Source organism: Hemibagrus wyckioides, linkage group LG11 (assembly GCF_019097595.1).
Source record: "Hemibagrus wyckioides isolate EC202008001 linkage group LG11, SWU_Hwy_1.0, whole genome shotgun sequence".
NCBI classification, from domain to species: domain Eukaryota; kingdom Metazoa; phylum Chordata; class Actinopteri; order Siluriformes; family Bagridae; genus Hemibagrus; species Hemibagrus wyckioides.
The window spans coordinates 32694663-32713891 of NC_080720.1; positions in this window are offsets into that span (position 1 = coordinate 32694663).

Consider the following 19229-nt stretch of genomic DNA (forward strand, 5'->3'; position numbering starts at 1 on the left):
CAGCAGCAGATTCAGCTGCGTTTAGAAAAGGCAGTGTTGAATAAAACACGAGCATGCGTCTGCTTATCTCCATGCCACCGCCAGTCAAGAAACACATAGACCTGTGTAAACAAGAGCGAGGTATCACTGGGCCTGGAGATATTCCGAGAGGGAAAGAAATCAATTGCAGAGACGTGTTTTTCCTCGACTTCTAATGTGCTTCTGCTTTTCCAGAGACAAAGAGAACAAAAAGCAGAGAGGAAGCAGGAGCTGAAACTCCCTGCAGTTCTGATACAAAAAAGAGATTGTTTTTCCAGAAAAACGTGATCTAACTCCTTTACAAATCCTGGAAATCCTTCAATAAATCAACTAGACTCTAAATCTGAGTCTAAAGCTTTAATCAGTCTGGAGTTTAACGTCCTGTGCTGCTTCTGGAGCAGATTTCAGATCATCAGTCCATCATCTGAGCCTCGAGTGTCACATACGGTTCTTTATCCTGGTCAGGACAAGGCAGGAGAACTCGGAGGAACCCTGTGAAGACGTGGTGTGTGACTCAGAAGAAATACACATATTAATATTAAAGTTCATTAAAAAATAAATGGCTTCTTATTTCCCTTGAGCTGTAATGAACTTCACAGTTTCTATTTAAATTCTATTTTAAAAGCCTTGTTTTCTAACAAAACTTGACAAATGAACTAAATACAAAGTGCGTTAGAAGAATATTAGCAAAAATAAATTACAAAAATAAAATAAAAAAAAAAAGGTCAAAAATATTTTTGTGGAGCTGTTTATAAGCACAAAGTTGAACACTGAAGCTAATAAAGCGTGTGTGTGATAATGAATATACATTTTAATAATAAAAAGCAACCAATTAAAATGAACATAGAACTGTTATTTTGTTTTGCTTGGGGTAATATTAAAATAAAAAAACAATATTTTTTATTTAAAATTTTTTTAAAAATCCATACAATTCATGAATAAAAAAAACAGTAAAAGGCTGTGAATATATTTTAATTTAAGAATAAAACACAAGTGTAGCACATAGTGAAGACATGAAGAAGAAGAAGAAGAAGAAGAGGAGTAGGAAGAAGAAGCGTTTATCATAAAAATGAATAAATAAAAAAAATAAACGAAGATTAATGAGTGTTTATTGTGTATAAGCTCTGTGAACTTACTGCTTTAACTATACACTATGAATACTATTACACACACTGTCTCACACACATGCTGACACACTGACTGACACACACACACACACACTGTCTCACATACACGCACTGACACACACACACTGACACACACTGTCTCACATACACGCACTGACACACACACACTGACACACACTGTCTCACATACACGCACTGACACACACTGTGTCTCATACACTGACACACACACACACACTGTGTCTCACACACACTGACTGACACACACACACACACTGTCTCACACACATGCTGACACACTGACACACACTGTCTCACATACACGCACTGACACACACTGTGTCTCATACACTGACACACACACACACTGTGTCTCACACACACTGACTGACACACACACACACACTGTCTCACACACATGCTGACACACTGACTGACACACACACACACTGTCTCACATACACGCACTGACACACACACTGTGTCTCACACACACTGACTGACACACACACACACACTGACATACACACATACTGACACACTGACTGACACACACACACACACTGTCTCACATACACGCACTGACACACACACTGTGTCTCACACACACTGACTGACACACACACACACACACTGTCTCACACACATACTGACACACTGACTGACTCACACACACACACTGACATACACACATACTGACACACTGACTGACACACACACACACTGACATACACACACTGACACACACTGTGTCTCACACACTGACACACTGACTGACACACACACACTGACACACACTGTGTCTCACACACACACTGACACACACTGTGTCTCACACACACTGACAGACACACACACACTCTGACACTGACACACACACACAGACACACACACACACTGTCTCACAAACACATACAATCTCACACACACAGACACACACACACACACTCCTGGGAAAGATGAAGAGCTCCTGTGATACTGATAAATGTGTGTCGCTTTCACTTTATTCATCCTTCTCGGTCGCTGACATCTGTATCAACCTTGAACCTGCTTCCATCCATCATCCGGCACAAAAGGAGGAGAGAGAGAGAGAGAGATGCAGGGGGGAGGAGGAGGAGTGGAAGTGAGGGTAAGGCTATAATTTAAGGCTAATGGATGTTCTCGATGACTTTGGCCCCTGCTCCTGACTGCAGATGAGAAAATGACCTGTGTGGGAGGAGGAGAATAAAGAACGACAGAAAGGAACGGATGAAGGAGAAAAAGAAAAAGAAGAGTGTTGCGATCTTCCGTAATGTCACCTGATGCTCCAGAGGTCTGGCCTGCACCACCACTTGGTGATGCTTCATTCCTTCTACCTTGTGTTTCCTCACATCCTAAAGCCAAACCTTAATAAATGATATGATATTGTGGTCATGTGACCACTGATAGAGCAACCCACTTGGCCACGCCCCCTCCAACAAACACTTGTAATAAAGGATATAACATCCCATCAATGTGTATTTAAATGAAGCGTTTAAACATACATCCTGAAGACACGCCCACTTTGGATATATATAAAATAGGGCTGTCAATCGATTAAAATAGTTAATCGCGATTAATTGCATGATTGTCATGAATTAACTCCCGCTTAATCGCAACTTAATCGCATATTTTTATCCATTCTAAATGTACCTTAAATTAACACTTTTTTAGTTTTTAATACTCTAATCAACATGGGCGTGGACATATTGAAATGTATGTTGTTTATTATTAGTGAAACCATCAACATAGAGCATGGAGACTAGACATGTTTCAAAGCTCATAGATACACTATATTGCCAAAAGTATTCGCTCACCCATCCAAATAATCAGAATCAGGTGTTCCAATCACTTCCATGGCCACAGGTGTATAAAATCAAGCACCTAGGCAATGCAGACTGTTTTTACAAACATTTGTGAAAGAATGGGTCGCTCTCAGGAGCTCAGTGAATTCCAGCGTGGAACTGTGATAGGATGCCACCTGTGCAACAAATCCAGTCGTGAAATTTCCTCGCTCCTAAATATTCCACAGTCAACTGTCAGCTGTATTATAAGAACGTGGAAGTGTTTGGGAACGACAGCAACTCAGCCACGAAGTGGTAGGCCACGTAAACTGACGGAGCGGGGTCAGCGGATGCTGAGGCGCATAGTGCGAAGAGGTCACCAACTTTCTGCAGAGTGAATCGCTACAGACCTCCAAACTTCATGTGGCCTTCAGATTAGCTCAAGAACAGTGCGCAGAGAGCTTCATGGAATGGATTTCCATGGCCGAGCAGCTGCATCCAAGCCATACATCACCAAGTGCAATGCAAAGCGTCAGATGCAGTGGTGTAAAGCACGCCGCCACTGGACTCTAGAGCAGTGGAGACGCATTCTCTGGAGTGACGAATCGCACTTCTCCATCTGGCAATCTGATGGACGAGTCTGGGTTTGGCGGTTGCCAGGAGAACGGTACTTGTCTGACTGCATTGTGCCAAGTGTAAAGTTTGGTGGAGGGGGGATTATGGTGTGGGGTTGTTTTTCAGGAGCTGGGCTTGGCCCCTTAGTTCCAGTGAAAGGAACTCTGCTTCAGCATACCAAGACATTTTGGACAATTCCATGCTCCCAACTTTGTAGGAACAGTTTGGAGCTGGCCCCTTCCTTTTCCAACATGACTGTGCACCAGTGACCAAAGCAAGGTCCATAAAGACATGGATGACAGAGTCTGGTGTGGATGAACTTGACTGGCCTGCACAGAGTCCTGACCTCAATCCGATAGAACACCTTTGGGATGAATTAGAGCGGAGACTGAGAGCCAGGCCTTCTCGTCCAACATCAGTGTGTGACCTCACAAATGTGCTTCTGGAAGAATGGTCAAAAATTCCCATAAACACACTCCTAAACCTTGTGGACAGCCTTCCCAGAAGAGTTGAAGCTGCTATAGCTGCAAAGGGTGGACCGACGTCATATTGAACCCTATGGATTAGGAATGGGATGTCACTTAAGTTCATATGCGAGTCAAGGCAGGTGAGCGAATACTTTTGGCAATATAGTGTATTTTACTTGTTCATGTCTATTAAACATATGAAAAAAAGAACATAGAAAACAATTACTTCTTTCTTTGCACTGAGCGATTTACTGACACAAACCTGTTAACATTTTCAGATCACTTCTTCTAAACATGCAAAGTGTACCTTTATTACTGAAACCACCTTAAATAAAGAGCATAAAGAACATAGACATGTTTTTCAAATAACTTGTTCAGGACAAACACAGAGAACAGAACACAGGTTCACATTCCATCTCCGCTGAACAGAATCTAGTGTTTGCCTTTGGCAAGGGGCAGGAGAGGGGCAGGAGAGCTCTCTGTATCAGCTGTATGCTTCACCATCAAGTGATATTTTAAACTCGAGGTACTGCGGTGAGAACTTCATTCACATCCACAATAAATGCAGACTTTTGTCTCGTTGACAGAACCATCAGACATCGTTTTATATATAAAGAAGACGTTTTTCTTTCTCAATTTTGGTTCGCTGCTGCATCTCCCATTTCCCAAACTATGGGCAAGGCCAAGGGTCAAACAGAAAATGTGTGCTGCGTTAATCAAATTAATAAAGTTAATCAAGTTAATAAAATTAGTGCCGTTAAAATTAATTTGCATTAACACATTAATAACGCGTTATTTTTGACAGCCCTAATATAAAAATTAAAAAATTCTTTTTTTAAACTATGTGATCTGAAATCCGATCCGATTATGATTCGCACCTTCACTCTGTTTAAACAGAAAGTCTTGTGTAGATAACTGTGAGTAGGGGCGGTACTGCCTGGGGCTCATTTGCATATCACAACACAATTGGCTGTTAGGTGTAATGATGGAATGCTACTGTAGACTTCATAAAAACACATACAGACTCGTGCTAGCGTAACTGCACGGTTTGTTTGCTAATGAGGTGTGTTTTTGTTTGTAGGAAAAGTCGATGTTAATAGATTAGCTTAGCCACTGCAGCATCATTTAGCACAGTATGTGGGCAACTTGTTTGTGTTACCCACATGCCGCTAGCCTGATGAAAATGTTAGTGTTATGTAGCTAGTCTGAAGTAGTGTGTTATTGTTCTATTGCTGCTGTGAAGAAATGTGGTAGCGTTCTGTAGCTAGTCTGACGTAAATGTTAGTGTTCTCTAGCTAGTCTGAAGAAATATCTTGGCATTTTGTGAGGAAATTTGTTAGTGTTCTTTAGCTAGTTTGAAGAAATGTTAGCATTCTGTAGCTAGTCTGAGAAAATTTGTTAGCATTCTGTAGCTAGTCTGAGGAAATTTGTTAGCATTCTATAGCTAATCTGAGGAGATTTATATTAGTGTTCAGTAGCTAGTCTGAGGAAATGTTAGCGTTTGAGTCTGAGGTAAATGTTAGTTTTTTGTAGCTAGTATGAGCTAAATGTTAGCATTCTGTAGCTAGTCTAAGGTAAATGTTAGTACTCTGTAGCTAGTCTTAGAAAAATTGTTAGCCTTCTATATCTTGTACTGTATGAGAAGATTTATGTTAGTGTTCTGTAGCGAGTCTGAAGAAAAATGTTAGCATTCTGTAGCTAGTCTGAGGTAATTTGTTTGTGTGCTGTAGCTAATCTGAAGAAATATGCTAGCTAGTCTGAGGTCATTAATGTTAGCATTCTGTGAAGCAATTTATGTTCGTGTTCTGTAGCTTGTCTGTGGTAATTTATGTTAGCATTCTGTAAGGAAACTTATGACCTAACAACTCCTGCTAAAGTAACAGCACATCTTTTTTATGTGTTTGCTTTAATGAGGTGTTTTTGTGGTTCCTCAAAATGTGAAATGTCTTCAGAAATTGTATCGTGTTACTTCAGCAAAAGGTTTGATTCAGATATTAGCCGCTAATCTGTGTTATGACACTTCACGCTCAAACGTGGAACTCAAACCGATGATTTTTTTGTATCATCTGAAATCAGAGCAATTACGGGTCATTTGTGAAAAAATAAAGAAGAAAAACATCACAGTTACCGTATTTTACTGTGTTCGACTCACAGAGGGGGTTTTGCTAGCAGTGTCGCATATGCAAATCAGTCTCCTAATTTTTGATTTTACTAAATCAGGGCCAATAAAAGACAAACAATGTTTAGTGTAATTCGAATTTTACTGTCAAGTGCAAGATTAGCGCTTACGGCTTTAATTACGGCCGTGAAATCGTTCTAACTCCAAATTTAGCATGTGCACGTTGGTTTTATCAGCCTGGAAAGATAATTATTCATCCCTCAGCTCTCTGATAGCTCCGGCTTCCAGCGACTCATTAACAAGGGGGAAAAGCACCTCGGGGGTAAAATGGCTCACTGGAGGGCATGAAGGCAGGCGCCAAACCTCCACACTGTGAAGCTGCGAGAGAGGCTGCTTCAGCTTCCACACGCCACATTAGCAGAGAAAAGTTAGCGATGGAAGTTCAGAATGGATGATAGAGCGCTGCGGGAAAACTGAAAAAATTACCACAAGCCATATTTTTATCTGTTTGTAATTACATTTCATTAATTACTTATGCTAGAGAACAGTTTCCTCACCTGCCTCGTATGTTGTGTAGCGTTCTGTAGCTAGTCTGAGGAAATTCATTAGCATTTTGTAGCTAGTTTGACGTAATTTATGTTAGCATTCTGTGAGACAATTGATGTTAGCATTCTGTAGCTAATCTGAGGTAATTTATGTTCGCATTCTGTAGCTAGTCTGAAGAAATTTGTTAGCATTCTGTAGCTAGTCTGAAGAAATTTGTTAGCATTCTGTAGCTGGTCTGAGGTAATTTGTTAGTATTCTGTGAGGCAATTTATGTTAGCATTTTGTAGTTAGCTTGCAGTACTTTGTTAGCGTTTTGTAGCTAGTCTCCAGTAATTTATTTTAGCATTCTGTAGCTAGTCTAAGGTCATTTGTTAGCATTCTGTAGCTAGTTTGAGGTCATTTGTTAGCATTCTGTGAGCCAATTGCTGTTAGCATACTGTATCTAGTCTAAGGTCATTTGTTAGCATTCTGTGGCTAGTCTGAGGTAATTTGTTAGTATTCTGTGAGCCAATTGCTGTTAGCATACTGTATCTAGTCTAAGGTCATTTGTTAGCATTCTGTGGCTAGTCTGAGGTAATTTGTTAGTATTCTGTGAGGCAATTTATGTTAGCATTTTGTAGTTAGTTTGCAGTAATTTGTTAGCATTCTGTAGCTAGTCTGGGGAAATTTGTTAGCATTCTGTTAGGCAATTGATGTTAGCATTCTGTAGATAGTCTGAGGAAATTTGTTAGCATTCTGTAGCTAGTCTGAGGTAATTTATGTTAGCATCTTGTGAGGCAATTGATGTTAGCATTCTGTAGATAGTCTGAGGTAATTGTAAGCATTGTGTAGCTAATCTTTGGTAATTTATGTTAGCATTCTGTAGCTAGTCTGAAGTAAAGTTATGGCTTCAGTTCTGACAATGGAGACTTCAGCAAATCCACCATTACACAAATAACGAAACATTTTAGCTGTTATAGAAACGTTGCTATTAGAACACATAGGTTAATATAAAAATCTGTGTCGTGTTCCAGAGAATTAAACAAAGCAGGATGTTAGGAGTGAAGGTTTATGAGCAGCCCAGTAACAATCGGACTGGACGAGTTAGCGAGTTATTCCTCATGTAGTCGCGACTGTTGTGTTCTTACTGTGTAAAAATCAGGAGCAGGTGATTAAAGTGCGTCTGGAACATTGCCACGTTTCTGTCCTGCGATCGGAGCCGAGTCGGAGCGGAACTTCTGCAACTTCTGGGCTTAATTTGCACGTGAAGCTTCTGTGAAGAAGCGCTGGCATCAGGTGTCGCTCTCAAATCTGAGGTGATGATGTGCCACTTCTCCTCCACGGAGCTTTCGCTGCGCTATTGTTAGCTTCTGAAGTGACAGAGTGCTCGATGGAGAGAGATAAACAACTGTTTGGAATACGTTTTCGTGTGGTATTTATTTAATGCTGTAATATCAATATTGAGATAAATGATGTCACTATCAGTTTTATTTTAATCATATGGAGACTTTAATTGTTCACATGTGTTGTACAAATCCCTTAACAGATCATGATACAATAATTCTGTCCTTCTGCCCGCCCCTAATTTGCATAATGACCGATTTCAGCAAGCAGGAGAGCAAGCAGGAGAACTTTACTCCTTCATGATAAAGTTCTGGAGGTGTGGAATAGATTCTGAGGCACGATGACTTTTAGTCCAGTGGAAATGTTTATCCACATGCTGTTTACATGCAGTTTTGTTTGTTTATCGTTATTTATAGTTATTGTTATGGTGTTTGTTTTGTATTATTGATATTACTCACTCGACTCTGTACACAGATGTGCTGCGCCTGAAGCTGTTTATAAAACTTTATTCTGCTTTTCCCTGTCTCTAAAAACAAAGATGAGATGATCCTTCATGAATCATCTGTACACCAGAGTGTGTGTGTGTGTGTGTGTGTGTGTGTAAAGTGCTAGTCAGATTTAAGTTAAACATCAGCTGAATGTGTGTGTGTGTGTGTGTGTGTGTGTCATTGCCACAGGCGGAGAGTGCAGATGGTAAACAAACACGGCACACGAAGGAAATTCATGTTTCTGTCATATTACACAGCCGTGCTCTTCAACAAGCTATCACTCTTCCACTACAACTCTCTTCTCTCTTTCTCTTTCTCTCTCTCTCTCTCTTTCTTTCTTTTATATCTTTTTTTATCTCTCCCCAAAACCTAGTTGCTTTTCCTCTATGTTCATCTGAAACTAAAAGACTATTTCAGGCTGAGAGAGAGACAGACAGAGAGGGAGAGACAGACACACAGACAGATGCAGAGAGAGAGAGAGAGAGACAGACAAACAGACAGACAGAGAGAGAGACAGGCACAGAGAGGGAGACAAACAGAGACAGAGAGAGAAAGAAAGAGAGAGAGACAGACAAACAGACAAAGAGAGAGACAGACACAGAGAGGGAGACAAACAGAGACAGAGAGAGAAAGAAAGAGAGAGAGACAGACAGACAAACAGACAAAGAGAGAGACAGACACAGAGAGGGAGACAAACAGAGAGACAGAGAGAGAAAGAAAGAGAGACAGACAGACACAGGGAGAGACAGACACAAAGAGAGAGAGTGAAAGAGAGAGACAGACTGCATCATGGTCTCCTTCACTCTCTCCTCCCTGCCAGCGATCTGTGTATTGTTTTGTTTTAACTTAACCTGCAATCAGAGACGAGTAAAGTGAGGAGAGACTCTCACTCTGACGGTGTCTGTGGAGGACAAACGGGGAATTAGTGAGTCCTGATCTATTTATAAAGGTGATAAAATCCATAAATAAGCATTTTTACTCCAAATAATGACATAAAAAGGAACAAAACGCCTGTGGAGAGCCATTACACTCCTTCTAGTTCTTCTTCTTCTTCTTCTTCTTATTCTTCCAGACAGCACAAAGCTGCATATCTTACAAATATTACACCAAATTATACTGTACCTTTATTCAGTTTTAGTACCTTAATCAGAAAAAGCTGAATAAGAAGAAAGAAAAGAAACAACTTAAAGCATATATAAAATAAAATAATAATGTACACATCAGGCTTTTTTCCAAATCTCAATGAAAAAGAAAAAAGAAATTAAAGAAAAAGAAAAAAAACCCTTAAATTATATCTTTTGCATTCGGTGTATGTGCATTGTGTGTGTGTTTTTTTTTATTTATTATTTTTTATTTATTTAATAAATTAATCATTACAAATGTCAATCAATTGATTTCACACCATATAAAATAAAAATATATTTAAATATATTTAATTTCTTGCCATTTTCCTGTCTTTATTTGCAGAAATTTTAATTTTCATGCTGAACAAATTCATTTTTGTTTAATAGTTTTTGCATTATATTTGTGATGTATATTCATTCACTTCTTTCTTTCTTTCTTTCTTTCTTTCAGCGAATGCAGAATCAGAAGGATGTCGTATTAGTAAACACCTCCAGTGACTGCTTCAGTTTCAGGCTTCATCTGTTTTCTCCTAAAACTCTCTCTCTCATGACAGGAAGTGCTGACGCAGCGCCACTTCTCCGACGCCGTGTGAACGTAAACTCATCTATAATGCATCTCAGTCTGCAGATTCTTCTAAAAATCATCTCCATTCTTATGACTTTGCACTTCCACAAACACCTCCTTCCCCCACCTGCCCCTTAAAAAAAACAAAACAGTTATTCTAAGGTCCCGCTAGCTCAGCTGTGCAGCGTGACTCTCCTGACGCTCGTCCTGCACTGATTCAGAAAGATATTTCTTCTCTCGAGCACCAAATGTTCCTGTGTGTTTTTGTGTGTGTGTGTTTGTGTGTGTGTGTGAAGATCTCCCGCAGAGGAACAGGCCGTGATTTCAGCTCGCGTGTTGGAGCTCGTCTCCGTCTCCTCCTGCAGGCCCCTGTGGCTTCTGCAGCGTTAATAAGGAGAGTGAGTACACGCTGTTTAAGGGTTTTTGCAGTATCCGTGTTAAAGTGAGCAGTGTGTGTAACACCGTCGAACCTGATACACATTCACCCTGCTGAGACGAGCGGCTTTAATGAGAGAAGCGGTGAAGATCAACCCTGTGTGTGTGCTACACCTGAACCTTCTCACAATCTTGGTGCCTTTAACATGACCAATGCACTAAAAAGGTAAAAGAAGAAGTGATTTCTTCTATCATTTTCAAACCGAAGTCCAGTTGAAGCTGCTGGTAAATCAATAAAACTCCAAACCGATCGATCTTGTGGTTAAAAATAACACAACTGACTGGCAAACAAAAAGGAGACGTGATACACTGTTGACTCACCTCTCTGAGCAGGAAGACTTATTCACCATTCTTCCTGAAATAATTGCCTGTATTTCATCATTCAAACACTCAGTGTCTTTATTTTTTTTCTTAATCTGAGAATCCTGGTGTGTAGCGTGGGTCAAAAACCAACATAAAAATAGTCAGAAAAGCAAAATTGATACACAATATGAGAAAAAAAATTGTTTTGCAGATATGAATGAGTGAAAGTGTTTACGAGCTGAACACAGAACAGGAGCACACATTTGTGTGTTTCTCCATTCCACTTCAAGAAACATAGTTGAGCGTTAATCCACATCAGGAAAACAACTGATTCATCTAATAGATGAATTTTTGTGCCGACGTCTGGAGGCGAAAAACTGGAGGTGGCCAATACAAACCAGTACAGAGTCGGCTACACGAGGAACACAAATGTCATCTTCTTGTGTTGTTGTGTGGCAGAATCGACAGAGTGCAGGCTCCAATTTGAAGTTTTATCGCATACTGCCACTGCCAGCCAAAAAAAACCCAAACATGACAGCTGTGGCCAAACTCAATAAAACGAGCAGAATGGACAGAAACTATCATCAAAAAGTCTCGCGTTTGCAGCGCACACTTCCTATTAGATAAGGTTAAAGAAACTATTGTTTGTCGTTGGTATAGTTTACGGTTTGGTTAGGTGTCTAAATATTTCTTACGCATGCTCACCTCATCAGAAATTGGCGAACAAGTTAAATGATTTCTCATGTAGCGCTAACTTTTTAGCGTGTAAGTTAACTAACTAGTAGCTAACAACCGGAGACTAAACAAAGGAAACTGTTTGTGACATCTCCCTTTTTACAGTTGCCAAAAGCACTGGGTTTTTCTATCAGGTAGGTGTAGATGTCAGGTCACTCAACCGGAGGTCATCCTGTCACATCGTCCATCCATCGAGTGAGCGTGTATGCGTCGGCCAATCTGGTTCTGTCTGTTAAGATTTACGGTTCTGGTGACCTAACATAGTCAGATAAATTGGGATTTTGACCATACATTGTTTAAAAACAAACTAACAAAACCTGATAACTACTGCTTGTAAAGCGGTCAGGGAAATCTTTCTGCCTTCACCTAAGCTCCGCCCACAAAAAAACATCACTATGTTTACTGACAGAAAAAGGGTCTATGGTACAGCGCTGGAGGCAGGAGCCAAACCGAAACAAAAACACATGGAAAACAAAGAACAAAAGCCAGCAGTGTTCTCAGATATCCATCTGTAATCTAGCCGACTAATACACCGAAACCAGATACTGGACACACTGCTCATTTGTTTTAGCTCCAAAATATGAACCAGAAACGATAAAGAACAAGCTCAGGAGAAATACCTGAGCATCTGTGATATTTCTAAAAATTCTAATCCTCAGTCGAAAACACCAATGCAGTTCGTCTCTAGCTGAAACGCTAACCCTTTCTAGAATTCTCTACATTCAGAGCTGTCTGGATTATAAAGCTATTAAAAAAGCAGCATGTTTGTTGCTTAGTTGCACTGACCTCAGCTAAAGGTCGACAGGCCTGTGTTTGATTAACCACAGCGTCTCTCCTAATGATTGTAAGAGTCTGAAACGTCGGAGTAGCTCTTCTCTGAGCCATAATTATCCATCTGTATTGTACACTAATGACAACAGGACAAAAAAGAAATGCGGGTTTCAACCCGAATTACGGCTTAAAGGGGCTAATTATCGAAGAAGAAAAAAGATTAAAGGTCAAGCGTGTGTGCAGCATGTACTCTGAAACACCATCTCACTTTTCCTCTTCGTGTTTAATCGAGGATATGATCTGTTCTGGGATCAAATGATCTTCCAGGTTGTGTGTAAATGCAGATGTCACGGATTTTATTGGTTATTTATCTGGGTTAATCTGTTAGAACGGTGACGATCCTCCTCCTGGAGCTGCTCTCCTGCCGATATTGATGCCATGTCCTCGTTATCTAGTCTCATTAAGACTCGTTAATCTGTCGACAAATCCTCTTTCACTTAGCCTAGCATTGATTTCCTGTTGTATTTTTTTCCCGCTTTTTTTTCCTGGACTCGTGTGGTCATTTGGTGTGTAACATGAAGTGATCCTGGTTTCATCTGATCCTGACAATCTTTACTGTATACACGACCTTTTATTTACTGTGTTATAAAGAATTTAGAAAAATAAAGCTTTTTTGATTTTTGGGCCTCAGAGTGTACAATAGCGTACCATTGCATGTAAATCAAACAATTAAAAAAAAATGTTCTAGTTAGATTTCGAAGCTATTTATCTCGATTAGCATTTATCATTGAAAACAAAACAAAACAAAAAAATACACGACAGGCCACTCCCACAAGATGCCAGAAAGTGACCGGAGCAAATCATCACTATTGTTTATCAGTTCTTCTGTTTGATGTTTGTGGATTTTCTGTCGCTAAACCGCGTTGGCAGGAATTTTATTTTTAAATATGTTGTACAGTGGCGGCTGGTGCTAAAGATTTTTTGGGGGGTGCAAACAAACTTAAAATGAAACTGTTAGTAATGCAGGACTGTAAATAGCCATTTATCAGGTGATTATATATCATTACTACTAAGATAAAATATTGAAAATTTAAACTGTTAAAGCATGCAATAAATGTACTATGAATCAGTGAATTTGAGTGCAGTGTGGATTTATTATCAGTAATGAAGTGATGAAGGTAATCATTAAAAAAAAACACACACATTGGAAATTTGCCTAATCACAGGCCAGTGGCACTATTTGAAAATAAATTTTGCTCTCCTTTCTTTCTGGCTTGCAAATTTCTCAATGAGCTTCTGGTTAAAGTCAGTCATCTCAATGACCAGTCTCATTGACAGCATGGCCAATGCATTCGGCCTCTCCTGGGTCATGCTATTTCTCAGAAAGGTCTTAATTCTCTTGTGAAAGGGTAAAGACAGAACCGAATTTTCTTTCATCTCGAGATATTTCGCTTGCTTCCACCTGTAGGTAAACTGACAATCTGCTGAGCGATAATGAGACTCGTTGAGAATCACATGAGGCCAAATATTTAAAAACAATATTGATTTGCTAACAAGTGGGTGGGTTCAAGGACAATTTGAAACAAGCCAATCAGAGCTCCGTCTCAAGTCACGTGTCTTTCAAAACTTATCCGGCGCCCCGCACACACACACACACAAACACACACAAATGAACGAAATACAGTTTTCATTTTTTTATTTCAAATAAATAATAATATGACTAACAGAGGAATCGTATGACTAAATGATTTTATTTTGTTATTAAAATATATAATTATTGTTAAAGTGTTAAAGTAGCATTCTTCTCTGGCCAACTTTAAGGGGACAGCGCCCCACTGATGTCGTAAAAAAAAAAAAAAAGAAAGAAAGACATTTTATATGTGTGTGTGAGAAAGGTGAGTTTGTGTCTTTAACGTATTAAACGTCAGCAGAAAGAAAATCGCCTCGATGGCTGGATGTTTAAATACAAACTCCGAGAAAATGTGTTTTTTCTATATTTGGGGCTGAGTTCTGCTTGCCGTTTTTTCTCATGTAAAATTTAGACCTCACATTAAGGGCTTGTTAAAATTCACTTTCTCCCACGCTCTCTCTCCCTCTCTCTCTCTCTCTCATTTCCACTTGAAATATAGCACACTTTTGTGGAATGGTATCCATAACAGTAATAAATACTTCTGCACACACTTCTCACTCGTCTACTCTGGCTTCGTTCATTAGATTAGCAAACAAGAGGGGGAAAAAAAGGAAAACTCGCCTCCTCCACACTCAAGACATGTTACCTTTAATCACAGCTGGAACTGAATCTGAGTGACGGATTTGAACAATGTGTAATCTGGACTGGTCTCAGCACACACAAAGAACGCTTAATGAGGACAGAAAGAGAGAGAGAGGGAGAGAGAGAGAGAGAGAGAGAGAGAGAGATGAGGGGAGAGAGAGTAATACAGAGAGAGATGGAGAGAGATACAAAGAGCACAATGAGAGGGAGAGAGAGAGAGAGAGAGAGAGATGGGGAGAGAGAGATAGAAAGAGTGAAATGAGAGAGATGGGGAGAGAGAGAGATGGAGGGCAGAGAGCAATATAGGGAGACAGACATATGGGGAGAGATGAAGAGGAGGGGGTAGATAGAGAGAAGGAGAGAGAGAGAGCAATTTAGGGAGAGAGAGACATACAGAGAGGGAGAAAGAGGAAGGTGGAGAAAGAGAGAGGGAGGTGGAGAGATAAGTGGAGATATACAAAGAGTCAAATGAGAGAGAGACAGATACAGAGAGAGTGAGAGAGATATACAGAGAGAGATGGTGAAGAGAAAGAGAAGGAGAGAGATGGGAGGGAGAGGGAGGTGGTAAAAGAGTGGGAGATACAGAGAAAAGGAGAAAGAGAGGTTAATTTTTTCTTTACAAACTTTTATTCTCCATTCTCACTGTATGTTTTTTTTTTTTTTCATTTTCTGATCATCTTTATTGTTTCATGTTTTATTTTATCTGCATCCTGGGGAAAAAAATACAGTTCCAGTGTTAAACTTCTCTGGAGTGTAAACTCTCAGCTGTGTGTAATCTACACTCATGACCGTTATACCTGTGACCTGACCTCCTGTTTCAGATCCTACAGAACACACACTGTTTCTTTTTTATCTTTAAATCATGCTCCTCTCTCTCTCTCTCTCTCTCTCTCTCTTTCTCTCTCTCTATCTATCCATCCACTGTCACAGCATTTGTCTCTCTGTGAATATTTTCTCTCTCATCCTTTAAACCCCGGCTTAAAGCGTCCGTCTCCTCTCGACACTCGACTCCGTCTCCTCTCGTCTCAACAGCTGCTTTTTTCTTCTCGTCTCTCTCATGTAATACGAAGCTAACCAGAGCCCCCTCCTGACAGAAACCTGACATACCGTATTAAGAATAGTGCAGTAAAGCACAAAAAATGATTTCTGCTTCATTTTATAAATTATGTTACACTTAAAAAGTGCAAAATAGCTTGAGACAATTATGAGAAATTAAATGATGTTAGTGGAGTAAAAGAAGTGGTGTAGGTTCCTGAGCACCGAGATGGTGATGCTTGTAAAAATGTGAGAGCACTTGAATTATAAATTATAACGTAAATGTGGGGAATAGATAAACTGTTTTTCTTGTTATTATTATTATTATTATTATTATTATTATTATTATTATTATTAAAGTGAAACTTATTAATGTGCGTAATTATTTAAAGTATTTGACGTTTGGCTTTGTATTGATTTCTCAATCAATATTTGACTTTAGTAAATGTTTGTATTCATCAACTCTTATGTTAAAGGAAAAGGGGCGGGGCTAAGGGTCACAGGGTTAATGACAACATCCTACAAGTGAAATGCAATTTTAAATTTCATGAGAGATCAGATTTAGGGCTGGTGATGAAGACCAAACTGTTCCTGAAGTATCTGCTCCAGTCCTGGGATACAGATGGTTCCTCTTCTTCTGTAAGAGAAATTATTGACCACTTTGCCCAGCATTTTTCCTGCTTCAATAATTCAGACAAATGAAACGAAGAGTTTTTAACCTGTTTTCTCGGGAGAACAGCTTCAGATTAGCCATGGACTCGAGAGTGGCTCATGTGGTCTAAAAGACGCCGAGCTCATGAATGCTACTGTCTGGCTTGTGTTAAAGGTCAGAATGTCCTTGTGAGGGATTGACAGCTTCTAAATTGAAAGACATGAAAAAAGAAAGAGACTCTGTGCTTTAGTGTGGTTCCAACGATGCTCTTGTGGACTTCATCATCTTTAGGATCAATACAAGGATAAGAGAAGCATGTGTTTTTGTGCTTGTTGATAAGCATACTGATGAAATGAGCTCCAGTGATCCTGACCTCTTCTGCTCCCCAGACCTAACTGACCCAATCTGACCTCTGCTTGGAGACTCTGAGGAGACGCTAAGGGAGGATCCACATGGAGGCTGGAGATACATAAAATCACTGTGGATTAGTGATCAGTTCTTTGACTGCAACAAGACTTCGAGTTAAAACTAAAATGAAGTTCCTCGTTCTACAATCATACTTTTTGATCATATAGTACACAGTTCTAGAAGATCCATGATTTATAATCCCACTCTCCGGTGTTTATAATGATTTATAATAGTGTTTATAATTCCAGTGCTTTGGTGTTTATAATCTCTGAGATTACAAACACAGATAGTGGGATTATAAACACCAAAAAGTGTTTACAAAGATTTATAATACCACTCTCTGGTGTTTATAATGGTTTATAATCTACAGCAGATTATAATTTATCAGCTCAGGTAGGTCATGTGACAAAGCGGAGTGTGTCAGCAAGACCATAAAAGGGCATCTATGTCACATTACTCCAGCTTCTACTTGTCTGAAGGAAACGCGTGTGGACGCCTGGGGTGTGGTAGCGATGCAGCGTCTTGTTCTCTTCTCAGGGAATCGGGTTACATTCTGCCGAGTGTGTCTCAGTGGGTTTTGTGCACCATGGAGAAAGGGCACAGAATCCAATTTGCCTCCCGTCCTCCCCCCTTTCAAGGCCTGTCACCCACTGTTGTCCGCGCAGGCCAGAGCAGGAACTCCAGTCACTCTTTGACAAAGGGGCCATAGAACACGTTCCCCTTACTCAGAGAGACTAAGGGTTTTACAGTCGGTATTTTCTAGTACCCAAGAAGGACAGGGACTGCATCCAGTTTTAGATCTGCATAGATGCTAATATTCAAACTTATTGTGTCTCAAATCAGATCTGTGGACTGGTCTGTGATGATAGAAGGACACAAATTTTCATATAAATACCTGGCCAGAACACAGGAGATTTCTCAGGTTTGCTTTTGGGGGTGTAGCATACCAATAACGCATTCTGCCTTTTAGCCTAGCTTTGTCTCCATGCACTTTCAGGAAAGTGTCTTCTCAGACACAGAGGTTAATGGGGCTCATGGCAGCAACAACCCACAATCACCTCTCAGGGTCTTAAGGGTGACTTCTGTCACTTCATACCCTTCTTATGTGAGAGAGACCCCGGTTTCTTAGCTTGGGTCCCACTCTCAGGGTGTGTTGTCATCGCAAGTCTATTTCGACGGATGCCTCCCTCACGGGCCGGGGAGCAGGCTTAGATGGCTGCCCTGCTCGTGTTCTGTGGGAAGGCTCTCACATGGCACATAAATTGGCCAGAAATGAAGGCTTTTTCTGGCACTGAAACATTTTCTTCCACAACTCAGGGGCTACCATTTGTAGGTCAGGACGCACAACACCATGGCAGTTCCTTACTTCAATCATCAGGCATTTGTGCATTTGTGCCCTTTGTTAAGACTGGCGCAGCAGATCCTGGTCTGGGCAGAGACCAGGTTTTTGTCACTGAGAGCAATTTACATTTCGGGGAGCATAAACCAGGGAGGAGAACTCTTGTCGAGGCAGGAGCTAACACCAGGAGAACCACCTGTCTCAGGAACAAGAGGTGATTCTCCATCCCCGCCCCGAGACATAGAAACTATGGGTCTGGCCCCCGACCAGCTGTTAGACTCTGGTCTTTCAGCTGAGGTTGTAGAGACCATATTGAATTCTAGGGCTCCATCCACAAGAAAATTTGTGTTGTAAAAGTAAAAACAAGGAAGTTGGTGCTAATATATATCGGCACAGTTTTTTTAAAAAATAAAACTCAAAGTTAGGTCAGAAATATTGGGAAATTGGTAAGGCAGGAAATACTAAAAATGGTATGGAAATAAGAGTGTCTATCAGTTTCTGGAAAATAAGGGGAATTCAGGGAGCAGGAGATGAGGTCATTATGGGCGGTATGAGGACAAGTCAGGAAATAAAGGGAAATGCTAAAGGGTATGTAAATTAGGGAAGGAGGGGCTAAATTAGCCAAACTTTGAAAATAATAGGTAATTGCTAATGCAAACAATTTCAAAGAAGGAGGCGCTATGAGGTGCCAGAGTATAAAGAGAGCGGATTTCTTCGGGTTTTTCAGACTGGCTGCCTGTCTCTGAGATGGCTGTCTTGTCTGTGAACAGCGAACAGAGTGACCTGCTTCTACTCTAATATCTGGTTGATAGTTGTCTGATAGCTAAGATAAGAAACCAGAAGTTTGTCCACTCTGAACGGACTCTGAATTCCAACATCATGTTGCCAGGAAACTGTAACTTAGTGACAGCTTTACCTCTGACACTGGAGATTTCTTCCATAAATTTTGCATTTTGCAGTAGATCTGTATGAATATAAACTGTCAGATTTGCTGTTAAAATCACTCAACACCTTCTGACCAATCAGAAACCAGAAGTCAACATTGCTGACTCAAATATTTCTATTTTATACATGATGTTTTGTCA